Genomic DNA, 16,753 nt, shown 5'->3' on the forward strand with positions numbered 1-16,753 from the left:
ATGCTGGTCACATGTCACCTGAGGCACTTGCACATACGCTAAAAAGCAGTAGTATACTATGCATATGTCATAAATATAAAGGGAAGGGTAAACCCCTTTGAAATCCCTCCTGGCCAGGGGAAAGCTCCCCACACCTGTACAGGGTTAAGAAGCTAAAGGTAACCACGCTGGCATCTGACCAAAATGACCAATGAGGAGACAAGATACTTTCAAAAGCTGGGAGGAGGGAGAGAAACAAAGGGTCTGTGTGTCTGTCTATATTCTGTCTTGGCCGGGGATAGACCAGAAATGGAGTCTTAGAACTTTTAGTAAGTAATCTAGCTAGGTATGCATTAGATTATGATTTCTTTAAATGGCTGAGAAAAGAACTGTGCTTAATAGAATAACTATTTCTGTCTGTGTATCGTTATTGTAACTTAAGGTTTTGCCTAGAGGGGTTCTCTATGTTTTTGAATCTAATTACCCTGTAAGGTATCTACCATCCTGATTTTATAGGGGGGATTTCTTTATTTCTATTTACTACTATTTTTATTAAAAAAGTCTTCTTGTAAGAAAACTGAATGCTTTTTCATTGTTCTCAGATCCAAGGGTTTGGGTCTGTGGTCACCTATGCAAATTGGTGAGGCTTTTTATCCAACATTTCCCAGAAAAGGGGGGGTGCAAGTGTTGGGAGGATTGTTCATTGTTCTTAAGATCCAAGGGTCTGGGTCTGTAGTCACCTAGGCAAATTGATGAGGCTTTTTACCAAACCTTGTCCAGGAAGTGGGGTGCAAGGTTTTGGGAAGTATTCTGGGGGGAAAGACGCGTCCAAACAGCTCTTCCCCAGTAACCAGTATTAGTTTAGTGGTGGTAGCGGCCAATCCAAGGACAAAGTGTGGAATATTTTGTACCTTGGGGAAGTTTTGACCTAAGCTGGTAAAGATAAGCTTAGGAGGTTTTTCATGCAGGTCCCCACATCTGTACCCTAGAGTTCAGAGTGGGGGAGGAACCTTGACAGCATATAGTCCTGATCCCCTCTCTTTTTAGTTCCTCCTGCTGAGTATCTGGAGGACATAGAATAGGAGCCCTGTAACATGGATCTCAGATAATGTACAGCCATTTGCCTTGTGAGGAGCAAAGTTGGTAAACTCTTCTTATGAACTGTTATGAACTCCATTATGAATGAGGAGCTTTCAACCAACTGGCCCTTGTGTATTCACCCTGGCTCACAGCAGCTCCAATATTAGTTCCAAGGGGCATGGTCCCTTTGAGGTTCCCATAGTTGCCTGTCAGTCAAATGGTGAGAATCCATCTCCAGCCCCACTCCTACCTAGACATCAACAAGGAGCCTCCCTCCACATTATTACTAAAGCACCAGAGTGGTCTGAAGATGAGTTCTGTGTAGCTCAAAAGCTTGTCGCTTTCAGCAATAGACATTGGTCCAATAAAATATATTACCTCCCCCACCTTCTGTCTAATATCCTTGGACCAACATGGCCACAACAATGCTGCAAACATAAAGCACCAACAGACATCTATGGCTGATCCCCTGAGGAGGGGAAGGAGTTAGGCAGTAAAAGGGTCCTTTGCTCTTAGGGAGCACTGGTTCCTGTGAGAAGACGTGGTGCTCCTTAGAAAGTGTGATGTCGCAGAAGCAGCTTGGCCAATGATGTTAGGATTAACAATGTTCTGCATTTGTTTATCTATGCACCTCTATTTTTACTCTGTTTTTCTTCCTTTCCCTGCTTTTAGAAGCAGCAGATTAAAACTAGCTAACAATCCACACAGCAATTCTGTGTTTGCTCACATTAACAAAAAAGGACAAGGAACAGGACGGCATTCCAGGATCACTTTGCTTCTGAGGGTAACAGGGAAGTACTAAGAGATACTTACCACAGCAGTAAACTTACTAATCATACTGCTACCACCACATATAAGCATCAATAATGGCCACGGTTTCTAGCCTCTGCACAATCAGGAAGATTTGAATATAACCCACCTTTTATTTCCTGTTTGGGACAGCAAGCAGTTGACATTCACAGGATACTGTATCCTCTCCTTATTTATGTCAACCCTTGAATAGGGTTGGTAGATGCAGAAGAAAAATACATTTTTAAAAGTACAGAAGGAGCATATGCTCAGCTGCCATGAAGTGTCATTGTTCCATTGAAGTCAGTGTAATGGCAACAATTTACTCCGACTGAAGACGTGCCCCAAGAACTCCAACAAACAGGTGTGTCTGCTTCTTTTTCTTTCATCTGCTCTCTAATTGCAATAGCTCTCAGTCCTACTAAAAGCACCTCCATGACACAGACCTTGCTGTGTTGCAACACAAAAAGAAGCTCTTAATTCAGGTATCAGTAGCCCCTATTAAACACAAAAGTTCAAGTTTCTTCTTTTAACAGCCCAATAAGTTCAAAAGCACCTACTGCCCTCCTCAGTTAACTCAGCTCATCACTAAGCTATATTTGGCTGCAGTGGCATTTGATTTTGACTGCAAATTGCCATCTCTGGTATTTATTTCAACAATGTCATTAATTTAATATTTTTGCTACAATAGACTGAAGAGAATAGCAGGCTCATTGAAGGACCAGCAAGAAAGGAATCACACAAGGTAGTTTAACAATAAAAGCTAAGAAACTTTCTTAGACTTAATAGCTGACTGGAAATGTTAATAACCTTACAGTTTTGCTTCTGTTAACCTCAGGGAAGCATTAATTCCCAAGGAAATGTCTTGGAGCAGTATTAATAATACAACCTTTTAAAATGAATTGAACTACAATAATTATTTTAACATCTCTTTACACAGCACTATTATTCTCCAAAGTGCTGGAGATGTGAATTGTGATAGAAGTGTAATATGAACCCATGGAACAGGAGTTGTGTAGTTTTTAAAATAAAGAGTTTTAAAAAATTCAGATAGTGCCTTAAACTAAGCAAAAAATGAAGCAATAAGAGCTTCCAAGGAAAAGAAACGCATGGAGTCAGAAAATTTACATCTTTTACTGCCTGAGAGGAAAAAAGCTATGTGCTGCTAAACTATACATTTATGGGCAATTAATGCTCAACACTCCAACCACTTAAATATTTCTGGTTTCAGAGTAGCAGTCATGTTTGTTAGTCTCTAAGGTGCCAAAAGTACTCCTTAAATATTTCTGTTAATTGGGCTGAGTTTTGGACATCAAAGGGAATTTCATCTGAGTAGGGATTTGGCTCACTATATGAATTATAATTTAAAAAAAAAAAGAGTATGTTCTATACATATACACATTCTTATGGTAATCACTACTTCTGTTTTAAGTTTAAGTACCTTGGGCCTGATCCATAGTCCGCTGAAGTCTTTCCATAAAATTGCCTGATCTTTGGGTCAGGTGCCTTATGAATAAAATACATTCATTAGTGTTTGAGAGGTATTTAGGTACTACAATAGTGAGTGAAACAGAAGTGCCTCCAATTAAATAAATGTAGCCTTGACTGTTAGATGTATAAACTGAGGCATTTTTAATGTTCTGGTAATTCCCTGGATTTAAATAAGATTTATGACCCCAGCTCAAAGATAATCAAATGCAGGGTGCAAATCAAGGTTGGCATGTTCAAAAATTTTCCTCCATAGTTTTCACTAAATTGTCATCATAGGTAACCCAATCTGTTCTTCCCTTCTCTTCCAGTCTTATGGAACTGACAGCAAAGGGAAATGTGCAAGAATTCAACTTTCACATTAATACATCCTCATAAAAAAAGGAGCATACCAGTGCAGCATGGAACAGCAGTTTATTCACATACACTCTTACTGGTCTGCAGAAGGCCACAGATTAGAATTCGTTTGTCTCACCCCCCCCCTCCCTTTTGATGGGTGAAGGAGGAATAAACACACTACAGTCCTCATTTCCTACCTGCAACCCACTCCACACCCAGAACACCACTAATTAATGGAGTCAAGAGTACACAGCACAAAGGTAGCAACATTTGGGGACTGGAGAACTTTAAAATGCCTTTAACTTTTACTGACTTCTAGTTAAATGAATTAGGCCTAACTTGCAAACATTTAAACGTGTGCACACATCTATTTTCATGAGTCCCACTACAATTCATGCAATGTGCACAGTCATCCGTGTGTTTCCAGAATCAAACGATTCAATTGATAGGTCCCCATCATGCTATCAAATGGAAAAATACCAGAAACTATCCACAAATAAATTGGCATTACAAGGCTTCACAAGTCAGGAGCGTAACGGAAATATTTGCATAAACAAAAACAATTTCCCTGCAATTCCACAAAAGTATCGCAAAGTATTAATAAATAAAATAAAAGTATTATTTTTTTCCATTATTAAATCACTTCAGTAAGATGAAAAGGAGTACTTGTGGCACCTTAGAGACTAACCAATTTATTAGAGCATAAGCTGAGGAAGTGAGCTGTAGCTCACGAAAGCTTATGCTCTAATAAATTGGTTAGTCTCTAAGGTGCCACAAGTACTCCTTTTCTTTTTGCGAATACAGACTAACACGGCTGTTACTCTGAAACCATTCAGTAAGATGGATATCTGATGTACAATCTGCAAATAATCCCCTCCCCATATGAAAGGAGAAGTAGGTCCTGAAATCCTTCTCATTTTAGTCATTAAACGTAAGTCCTATATATAAAGATGAACTAAACTGACTACCTTATAGATTAATAAGGTTAGTTTCATCCAAAATTTTCTGATATAGATGAATAACAAAGATAACTTAAAATGATTTTATATTCATATTTTAAATCGACCTCATCATGCTTATTAGGTTAAATATCGTCATCTATTCTTTGAAATAAACATGTATTTTAGTTTAGCACTTAGCAAGATATTCCCCACTGACAGACATTTAATGAATAAAGTACTTAATCAGTACTAAACTATATGAACACACTTTATATTTATTTCATATTAATAAACAATGAAGAATTAATGTAATGTTTTCATGCAGAAAGCAAATTTTAATCCAATAAGATTTTATTTCCCGTTTTTGTTTGTAGCAATTTTGTTTTATCAGAAGCTCCTGTAAAATCTTAATAACTGGGATTTTGCAGCATTATAACATTTTTATAACGTAATTTGAATTTTTAATTACAAAAGCAACTTAGTTTTTGCATTTGCTTCTCAGTCTTATTTTTTGACTATTTTAGTTGCAGTTTACTTCTGTTGAAGCTTCTGTGCATTAATATAGTTAAACTCCCCATTTAATAATGATGACTACAGAACAATAGCACCACTGGTGTAATCATCTCACCAGATATGCATATTTCAGGAGGCTGCTCTACTGAGAATAAATGAGTACAGTGCAAAAGTGCATCTCCACTGGAACATGCCAGCAGAGAAAGAGATGCAGAGTCTCTGATCAGATCAGTCAGCAGCCTTTCAGATTTCGTAATGAGAGGACCAGGGGACCTCTTAAGATAGCAAACAAATGAGGATGCAAAAGTCTTGCCGACAGCTAGGGCAATCCAATTTCCTCCAAAGGGAAATGGGCTCATCTATAAGAAGTCATCGGGTGGAAATTAAGTTGTGGAAACTGCGGGGACAGACAGACTGCCTGTTCTCCTACAGAGAACAATCCCAAGGATTTCCCAAGAGGAGAGAGAAGGAAATCCGTGACACGGTGATAGAGAATCACATGCAGCTTCTGCTATATCACCTCCTCAGGGCTTCCTAAGCATAATAGATGCTACTCCCTATTCTCAGATTCTGAGCAAATGTAGCAACCAAACACCCAACTTTAAAGTTACACCTACTGTAGTTCCAAGCCACACGCTCACAAAAGGTGACATTCCAGCTGGATGCACTCACTCACTCGCACCCCCCCGCAAGGAAGACAGGCAGCCAGCCACCCCTCGGAGCTGCACCTACCCCCCGCAGTACTGTACCGGGATGCGCGGAGGGCTGGGTTGGGCTGTGTGTGTCGGCACTGCGGCGTCTCGGAAGCTGCGGTCAATCTCCGTCAGCTCTAATGAGAAGTAATCAGCCCCCCCCCCCCCCCAAAAAAAAACAACGCTGCGGTTTAGAGAGGCTTATTAATGCTGCCAAGCGCAGAGGGGAGCAATGCTCCGAGCACCAGTCCGGCCAACTGCGGGGAGCACCCACTCCCCCCAGCCCTGCCTGGAGCCAGGCACCCTCCTCCGGCACTCACTCCCCGCGGGCATCCTTGCCTCTGCCCGGCACCCCCGGGGCAGACAGACCCGCTCAGCGGCAGCGGCATGCCAAGGGCACCTGCCGCTGAGCGCCCCACTCCAGGCTGGCTCGGGCACGGGCTGCCCTGCCCGTAGCTCGGCGCCTTCCCGCTGCCGGGGCCCGGGGGGTGGGGGGGGGGGGGCAGGCTCCCGAGCACCCACCCAAACTTACTTGGCGGCCGGGGAGCGCTGCGCTGGCTGCTGGCCGGGTCCCGCGCGGCTTGGGGCGGGCGCGTGCGCGCGCGCGCGCTCGCTGGACTCAGCCAGCGCTGGGCGGCGGAGCTGCCGGAGCCTGGCCGGACATGCTCAGTTCTGGGGCCCCCCTCGGCGGGCCGTACCATTGAACCCTGGGGGGGGGAGGGATAATCTGGACGCTACCAACAAGAGGGAGCTAAAAATAGGCCCTGCCCGGAAAAAAAAAGGCAAAGAGCAGCAGCCTGAGGGAGCTGAACCAGGCCGGCCGGGGGGAGGGGCGTCGCTCCGCGTTCGCGCTGCGGCTGCGGCTGGGGCTTGGCCTCGCGGCTGCTGCGCCGCCTGAACTGACTGAACAAGCCGAGCGAAGGACGGGCCCGCCGCGGGCGGCTCTGCGGGTGCGGGCCGGGGGCTTCTCACCCTCACCGGTGCCTTTGCAAAGCCGCCGGCCGCGGCGGACTGTCACTCTGGGGCCGTTCCTCAGCCCCGGGAGCCGCGGGACGGGGCCGCCCCCGGGTGTGACGGATGCGGGGGGTGGGTCAATGCCCAGCGTCTCCCTTGGGGGGGCCCGGGAGAGGTTAAATTTCACACGATCGACGCCCCCGACTCCAGCCGGGGCAGCCCGTAACGCTCTCGTCTTTACTTCAGAGCAGCTTGGCCCGGCCCTGGATCCCCCGGCGGGACCCGCCGCAGCAGAGCCCGCAGCCGCTGGCGGGGCGCGGAGGGGAGGCAGGCGGGCAAAGTCCCTTCTTCTTCCTCACCCGCCACCTCGCGTTGGCTTCTGTAGGGACCAGGATTTGGGAGACAGCCATTCCCCAGCGCATCCCACCACTAAATCCACAGGCAACCCCAGCCCTCGTTCCTTTCAACATATCGCCCCTCCCTGGTGTGACTCCCCCAAAGTGGGACAGGGAGCCTCCAGGGAAGGCCATTTGCAGGGCATTTCCTAGCACCAGGGCTCCCCTTGGCTCACATTATGCCATTACATCGGAAGATAACAGAGATTTGTTCGTCTCTAAGGTGCCACAAGTACTCCTTTTCTTTTTGCGAATACAGACTAACACCACTGCTACTCAGAGATCAGATGCGCTCTCTCACAAACCCCCCCCCCCCACCACCACCACCACACACTTACCTCCGGTTGCTAGTCAAATGGCTTTAGGGAACTATTTAAAAGAAATTCAAAGCAACCTGAATGTGAATATATAAGGTTGGGATGCACTTCAAGAGTGAGTGGTGATGTCCTCCTACCTGTGAGGGGATGATAAATTGTATCATACTGTTCAGCCACTAGGCTGTGCTGTGTGTAAAATACCTGATTTAAAGGAACCTCAGCCATACCTGGCAGAGCACTAAAGGCTCTTATGATGAACACATCTGGTATGTATAAGCAAATTCTGTAGCCAGGCCAAATCTGGAATAGGGACATAACATGGTGGTAGGAGTAAACTAAGAACAGAGACAAAAGGCACAAAGAAACAAAGGTTGCAGGATCTCATCAACCTGTCACTCCTCAATGCTCAGAGAACGTTACCCTTGACAAACCTTCACCATGGACTGACTAGAAGCAGTATTTTGCAAGGTTTTGAATTGCCAGCAAACTCCACAAAGAAACTAGACATGTACAGGTATCAGCTTTAATTTATGCTATGAGAAAGCAATCAGAGCATATATTTAAACCCTTTGACTTTACTGAGAACAATCACAAATGTGACTATGAAAGGGTTTTAGCTATTTTGGATGCATACTTTACACCACAGAGAAATGTTGTTTATGAAGGAGCATGTTTTCATCAGAGAATTCAAGAACCAGCGGAAAATGTTGAATGTTTATAAGAGCTTGGCATGCATTGGCTGAAAACTGATTTAGGAACTGAAAATAGGAAAATATCAGAGAGAGACTGGTTATTGGGTTAACAGCTAAAACCTTTCACAGGAGCTACATTTGAAGAGAAGTTTAACTGTAGCCACAACTATTCAAATAGCAAAGCAGTCTGACCTGGCGAGACAGCAAAATCCGAAAGCAAGTTGCCAAACTTGAAAAACAAGACACTAGTTTAGAAGCTATAAACAGGTGCAGCATAAGTGCTAAAAGTCATTACCATAAGACCCCTGAGGCAAAAGAGTGAGAACTCCCAGGCTAAGAGGGACCAAGCTTTAGTAAACAGGCACAAGGTGTGGAAAAAGTCAGATCCCAAGACATGATGCATGTCCAGCCAGAGGCTTACAATGTAATAAATGCATGAAATATGGACATTTTGCTGTTTACTGCACCAAAGCAGTAGGGAGTTGACTCATACTATGGTCAATCAAGAGCCAGTGTTTCTTGGATCTATCAGTTGTGATGACATAGGGCCTGCCTGGACAATGAAACTGAATATTCATGGCAAGACTATTGACTTTAAAATTGACCCAAGAGCTGATGTCACAGTCATCTCAGAAAGGACTTATAGTCACCTCATGCCCTCTCAGAGGTGAAGTCACGTGACACAGCTCTGACTAGCCCCGGAGGTATTCTGAACTGCATGGGGCAGTTCACCAGAAACAACTTACGAAGACAAAAGCTATGCATTCAGAGTATATATGATCCAAGGACCACAGACTCTCAGCGTTCTGAGCTGCAGTGTGTCAGCCATAATAGACCTAGTGAGAAAGCTGGAAGAACTCAATAATTGGTGACGACTTTTAAAAAAAAAAGATCCAGTACAAATAACCTTAAGAAACAATGCTGAACAATACAACTTACATACATCTCGCAGGATTCCTGTTGCTTCATAATGTGGAAATGGAGTTAAAGAGACTGGAGCGGATTGACATAACTGAGAAAATCTGTAAGCCAATAGCATCATGTCCACCAATGTTATAAAGAAAAATGGAAAAAATACAAATCTGTGTGGATCTTAAAAGAGTTAATGAAGAAATTGTGAGAGAAAAATATATCCTCCCAACACTGAATGACTTCCTCCCCAGAGTGAAAGGAGCTACAGTATTCTCTAAATTGGATGCCTTGAATTGATTCTGGCAAATTCCTTTAGGCAAAAAAAGTGCAAAACTGACTACATTTATCATTTACCAACTGGTAGATTTTGTTTGCATAGATTATCATTTGGGATTACTAGTACACCCACCATTCTCCAAAGAAAGATGGCAGAATCCTTAACAAACACAAATGGACCTGTAGTTTTCATGAAACATATTCCAATATGCGGATCTTCAGTGGAAGAACATAACAAAACCCTCATAGAAGTCCTAAGTCTAATCAATCAGTCTGAACTAAAGCTAAACAAAGAAAAATGTGTTTTTTGCCTACCTCGAATCGAGTTTTTGGGACAGATAATAAACAAAAATGGAATCAATCTTAGCCCTGAGATAGTTAAAGCAATTTGAGAATTGATTGTACCAGCTAATGTACCAGAATTGAGAGGTATACTTGCGATGATAAACTACCTTGGCTGATATCTACAAGATCTTTCTACAGTGACAAAACCACTGAATGAACTCTTAAAGCCGACACCTCTTGGTTATGGAGGCCAAATCAAGAAATTACCTTCAAAAAGGTAAAAGGATTGATCTCAACAGCTCCAGTTCTGAAGTACTGTAATGTGAACAGGCCACAATGGTCAGTGCAGATGCAAGCTGCTATTACTTATGTGGTGTATTGTTGCAACCTCATGGTTCTGAGTGGAAGACAGTTGCATTTTACACTTACAGAAGAAGAAAAATGATATGCACAGATTGAATAGGAATGTGTGGCAAACATATGGGCATGTGAGAACTTTTATCTATTTGGGCTGGATAACAGACCACAAACTGTTTGTAACTCTCATCAGCAGAAAAGACCTGGATCTATCATCATTGAGATGTCAGTGTCTGTTGGTAAGGTTAATTCAGTTAATTTAGCCCAATTGCTAAATATGTCCCTAAGAAAAATCCAGTAATAGCGACACACTCAACTGTCATAAAGAAAAATAATTCACTGCCCAGATCATATGTGATCAAGTTCAAAAGTGGAGAATACAACAGAAACCATCAACATCTACAGTTTGTTCCTCAGAAAAACAACAGAGGAAACTGCAGAGGGCAGGTGCGGAACAAGAAGATGATGACTCAAGGATTTCAAACCAATCACAGCCCGTTGTTGCAACTAATGGCCAGCCAGATGACCAAGCCATTACATGTTTGGATTGTGTAATTAAAAAAACAGTATGATTCAGAGATACTTAACAGACTGATATGTACTGAACTTCAAAGTCAGTGTGATAGTGTAACTATTGTAAATAGGAGGAATGTAGAATCTAAAGGGGGAGATGTAATAGAATGCTAAACTGTATTATTCTGTTCGGCCACTGGGTGGCACTGGGTGTAAAATACCCTATTTAACTGGTTTCAGAGTAACAGCTGTGTTAGTCTGTATTCGCAAAAAGAAAAGGAGTACTTGTGGCACCTTAGAGACTAACCAGTTTATTTGAGCATGAGCTTTCGTGAGCTACAGCTCACTTCATCGGATGCATACCGTGGAAACTGCAGCAGACTTTATATATACACAGAGAATATGAAACAATACCTCCTCCCACCCCACTGTCCTGCTGGTAATACCTGATGATCACTTTAGATAAGCTATTACCAGCAGGACAGTGGAGTGGGAGGAGGTATTGTTTCATATTCTCTGTGTATATATAAAGTCTGCTGCAGTTTCCACGGTATGCATCCGATGAAGTGAGCTGTAGCTCACGAAAGCTCATGCTCAAATAAATTGGTTAATCTCTAAGGTGCCACAAGTACTCCTTTCCTATTTAACTGAACTTCAGGCATACCTGGCAGAGCATTAAAGGATCTTATGATGAACACATTTGGTGTGCGTAAGCAAGCTCTGTAGCCAGTCCATAGCTCAGTGGTCCCCAAATTATGGGGCTCGCCCCCCTAGGGGGCCATGGAGGAATGTCTGGGGAAGAGCAGCACGGCTCTAGTCACCCCACACAATGGGGCTGCGAAGGAGCGCCACCCAGCCCTGCTCTGCCCCATCTCTGTTCTGGCCCCAGTCCACAGCCGCAGTTCCGGCTCCGGCCCTAGACACAGCCCTGTTTCCAGACATGGCTAAGCCTCTTCTCTCAGCCCCATGCCCTGCTCTCGACTCCTGGCCGCTGCTCCCAGCTGTTGCCCCTAGCCCAGCTGTGACTCCATTCCCAGTCTGAGGTGGCACAGACATATTCTATCACTGGTAAGGAGGGGCGTGAGAGGAAAAGTTTGGGGACCACTGCCATAGCGGGTTTGACACTGCCTTCCTAAAAGAACAGTAAGAATAAACAGGATATCAACATCATATTATTTTAGATTTGTACCATACTACACAGTATAAATACATTTTAGTGTCCTTGTGCACCATCAGTGTTTTTACTGACTTCTGCTGTTGCTGTTGCAACACATCACTTTTATAATATGGATAATATTAACTGCAAAACCTCACATACAGGAAAGAGTAAACTAAGAAGGATAACATAAGGTCATTCAATATTCTGATATGACCTCACTTAGAATAATATATACATTATTGCTATATTATTTAAAAACTCCAGTTATTTAAGCAGGCAAGGAAAAGTGATATAAACAAAAAGTTTATCTGTGATTGTAAGGAGTCACAAAACCCAGTGCAGTCTCGGACAAAAAACGTTAGTGAAGAGAAGCAGCTCTCAGTTTTACCCAGATGAGCATAAGCAGAAAAGGAAACATTAAACTGCAGTGATATCAAATAAAGTAGGAGGAAGGAAGTAATTTTCATACAGAAGCTGACATACAGAAGGATGGGTTATTAAACAAGATTATGTGGTAACCTTGCTGCAGTATTTTAAGAAACAATAAGATGACATCATGAAGATTATAGTACTAAAATGGGAATGAATCATGATGACTAATTGTCTCCTCACTCTTCAATACTTTTACTGCATTCTCATGTAGGTAATGAGATTCTCAGACGCAATATATTCTGTAAGGAACATCAGGAACTAATTGCAACCTTAGCAGTACATAAAAAACATTGTTGCCTATTTTGCTGAATGCCCCTAACATACTTAGAGAAAACATTTTAAAAGACTACTGGAATTCTTTAGCATGGAGCTATAGCTCCTGATGATGGTGTCAGACAGAATAAAGGATGCAACTTTCTGGGTGCAGCCTCTTGGGTGAAGAATAAGGCAGGCATGGGAGGGGCAGAGGACCAGTCTGGCTCTGGATGCAGTTGAAAGAAAAGAATTGACCTCTAGAGCAGCGGTTCTCAAACTGTGGGTCGAGACCCCAAAGTGGGTCACAACCCCATTTTAATGGAGTTGCCAGGGCTGGCATTAGACTTGCTGGGGCCCAGGACTGAAACCCGAACCCCACCATCCAGGACCAAAGTCTGAGCCCAGTGGCTTCAGCCCTGGGTTACAGGGATCAGGTTACAGGTGAGTTTTGGACCCAAGCGAGGAGAATGGTGAGACATGAAGCCCTCTCTCCTTTCTGTTTTCCATTTCTCATCTTTCACTTGTCCCTTCTCTTCTGATCCATTCCTACTTTTCCCTTCACTGCTTGTTTTGCCTTCCTTCTTTTTTCAGAGGCAGCAACCTGAGTGGATATTGGAGACAGCTCCTCTCTCCTCCTTCCTATTTTGCTCAACAGAAATATTAGCAATTTAGGTTGTATCTACACTGGAAACACACAAAATTCTTCCATCAACCTGTCTACACAGGGACTTAGGTCGGCTTAATTATGTCTCTCAGGGAGTGAATATTTCCCACTCCTGAGCAACGTATCTAGGTAGACCTAACATAGTGTAGAGCAATGCTTAGACCCTATTTGAGGACTTAAGTGGGACTTTAATTAACAGAACTTGTTTCATCTTCTGAACATAGGAGATTTTCACCTTATATGCAGACTTTACCATTTATAGATCACACTAACTGCAAAAAGTTAATACAACATTATGCTGAGATTTTTTTTCTGAAAGATAAAAATACAGGAAAGTTAGAGTTAAGGTTCAAATATTTATGATATTTAATCTGATCACGGCAACAGTCTCCAACTATGTAAAAAAGTGGTTATAAACTGGACGGTGATCAATTGTTCTACAGTGTTTTCAGTGTTGTTGTAGCTGTGTTGGTCACAGGATATAAGAGAGACAAGCTTTCAAGCCTCACAGAGCCCAGACCTGAAGAAGAGCTAGTTTCTTTCACCGACAGAAGTTGGTCCAATAAAAGGTGTTACCACACCTAACTTGTCTTTCTAATTGTCCTACTGCTGAGGGCAGGACAAGAAGTAATTTGATTAATTTTCAGGAAGGGACATTTAGTTTGGATATGGGAGGAGTGGAAGTTTAACTGTAAGGATAGTCAAGTAATGGAATAGGTTACTTGACCATTTGAAGGTTTTTAAAAACAGATTAGACAAGCGTCTTTTGGAGTGGCCTAGGCATGCTGGACGCTGCCTCAGCACAGGAGGGAGGAGCTAGATGACATCTTGAGGTCCTGTCCAGCCTTACATTTCTTGGATTAAGAATTATTTTGCCATCTAAGTGTTAATTTATTGGCCTTGATTATCTTCTCATTTACACCGGTTTTATCCTAGTGTATCTCCATTGACTCAACTCCAGTTAGGATGATTATTGTTTGAAAACATACTTTTTATCTGATCAAATATTACTTAGCATTAGGCACCAAAGCCAAAATCATACAATTAGATCCATGGATGTGGAGGCATTTGCATTTGAGGAGGAGAGTCCAGATACAAGATTGAGGCCTAAGTAAGTGACATCCCTTAGAACACAAGAAGGGTTGTCACACTAACTATAGGGCCAGTTGTGCTCAGACTAGGGAAAGGGTACAGTTTAAACACAAAACACTACATAATTAATTGTACAAGGGAATAATACAGAAAAAAATGTGGGTGCTCAGTGGTTCACAGTCCTGGGCCCCCAGAGAAGAATCTTCACTGTGTCAGTTATAGTCCTAGCTGAGTCTGTAAGCAACAACCTGGTATACAGCTGATACATATTTTCCACAGACTCCTTTTCCCTTTAAGTTTGCTATCAGAGTATGCTGTATGCTGAGTCTGCAATTGGAGTGTTTTAAAATCTTTCTGAAAACCATCACATCTAGGCTGAGACAAAGCATGAGAAAAATTAGGCTAAATAGAAACTTTGCAAAAGATACTGTATAAGTGACTGAAAAATAGGACGGGTCTAATTTGTCTAAAATGTCAATGGATCCTGATTTTTAAAAGTATACACAGTATATTTTTTAAAAACCGTTCAGAATGCTAATGTGATCAAAACCTTAACTTTGGGGCTTATAGTGTGATGTGACAATAGTTAGAATTTAAGAGTAATAAAACAAGAATCCTCCCTAAATCTGATAAAACACATTATATAAAATTCCCAGTTTCACTAGCACTATTAATCAGTATGGCTGACATTGGCTTTTGGGGATTGTTAAATACTGTAGCTTTATGGCCACTGTAACTCTCTACAGACCAAATCCCATTTCCAATGTCAAGCCTGACCACACAGGCTTGGTGCAGGGTATGGTCACAGGGGTCATGAAGACTGCTTCATGATTGTTATTGCAGCGAATGTAGCCCCTGCTGCTGACACACTCCTCTCAGCAGGAATGGTCAATGGATATGAGCAGCCTCATATCCATGGGAATCCATCATCCCCCTGCAAACAGAGAACTTTTCTGGCATCCCATTATCCCCCAAGCACAGCAGAACCATAGCAGTTCTGCTGCCATCAGAGTTTTCCATGCCTGTAACAGACTGACAGGGTTTGCTCCTCTATGAAGGTATGGTACAGGTGCTGTTTCTACTTATCTCATTCCTACATCCTCATTTTGTAGGAGTCTGATCAGAACAAAGAAAACGGGGTCCTTCCTGCCACCCTGAAATGGGAGAACCACATTGACAACAATGGGAGTTTTGCTGGGCAAGGATTGCAGACTCAGCCTTTTAAAAAATTATCTGTCAAAGAAATAGACCTCTTACACGGATCCTTTCTTTTCTTGTGCACCAAAATGTAACATTTAAAAAAAAGAGCTGAATAATTTTCAAGTGAATGCCTTATAAAATGTAAAGAGGAGATTCAGTTTTATAACCTCCATGCCAAGCCAAGTAGATTTCAGGTTGGGATTTTCCTCAGAAGAAATTCAGATGTGTTTCTAGCATTTTGATTTTTCCTGTCCATATGCCCCTCACAGTTTTACTTCACTGTAATTGGTACCTTTTCCCAGTCAGTCTGCAGTAATCTACTTTTTACTGCCCCTCTATGGGCTTTGGATTTTGATTATAGATACTGGAATTTAAATATTAATCTCTCACCTCTTTGACTCAAAGTTCCTGGTAGGCATATTGGGGCTTGGAGGCAAATATTTTACTCTTGGATTATAAATTTTCTATTTTCAGAAGTGTATGGGCACGTCATTCTGTTCATACATTAGGCTCACACATTACACTGCTATGTGTATATAAGATTAATTTGCTTCATTTCCAAAGATGGTAGTAGTTGAGCAATGTATTATGAACATAGTAATATATGTCTGTGCCTGTTCGCATATATAACACTTCTAAATGTTTCATGAAAGGATTCTTATTAGTTACTCTCACTTTTAATAATAAACCTTTCCAACCTGCTTTAAACATTAATGAATTAAGCCACACAACACTCCAGTGAGGTAAGAAAATATTACTCTCTCCTTTTTTAGTTTTAATTAAATTGCTGCAGTGCCTAAAGATTTCAATGGATCTTATGTAAATCCAGATAAATTGATAAACAAAGATAAATTGACAAATACAATGAGATCTCTACTATCAGGGTAGATGTAGCATGCTGAAACAGGAAGCTCTAAGAAGTTTCTAGCTCACTGACAAAGAGAGCAACACTAGCAGCCATCTACTTTTTTTAAAAAAGCAGCGTGCCTGTTTGAGATCAATATTTAATCTAACACAGCCCCTTGATTTCGGTCACTGATTCCAAACAAGCCATGCAAAAGGAACACTATCAAATGTCTCTGTTAATCAATGGAACTACACCAGCACCAGGAGTAAGTGCTTGTGTTATTGGGTCCTTAGTTGCCAACTGGAATCAATAGGAACCAAGAACCTATGTTAAATTTTTCTAGAATTTCCACTAGGGAAGGTAAATGCTGCTGTAAACAACCACAAGGACCATTTGGGATCAACTGTGTCTTGGAAGAGGACACTTAGAATGACCAGTAGGCAATACTTCATGGGAATAAGTGTATACATAGGAGCAAATGTGTATATAGGAGCAGCAGCACATAGTTTTTAGACCTCATACAAGAACAAGGTTTAGAGATATCTCCAACCTTTATCAATCTCTGTAAGAGGATTTGTGAAG

At 42.3% G+C, this 16,753-nt stretch overlaps 1 protein-coding gene across 4 annotated transcripts in view; it reads right to left on the reverse strand.

Annotated features, from left to right (window-relative positions):
* OXR1 (oxidation resistance 1) overlaps positions 1–6,447 on the reverse strand; it is a 471,185-nt gene extending 464,738 nt beyond the window's left edge. For 2 of the 4 annotated variants that reach the window (XM_073330327.1, XM_073330325.1), the window contains exon 1: positions 6,354–6,447. The gene's annotated coding sequence lies outside the window, so the exon portion shown is untranslated. The remainder of the gene's footprint in view (positions 1–6,353) is intronic. The other 2 variants (XM_073330328.1, XM_073330326.1) reach the window with 1 other exon arrangement.
* Positions 6,448–16,753: the final 10,306 nt, after the last annotated feature.

This window comes from Lepidochelys kempii, chromosome 2 (genome assembly GCF_965140265.1).
Source record: "Lepidochelys kempii isolate rLepKem1 chromosome 2, rLepKem1.hap2, whole genome shotgun sequence".
In the NCBI taxonomy this organism is placed as follows: domain Eukaryota; kingdom Metazoa; phylum Chordata; order Testudines; family Cheloniidae; genus Lepidochelys; species Lepidochelys kempii.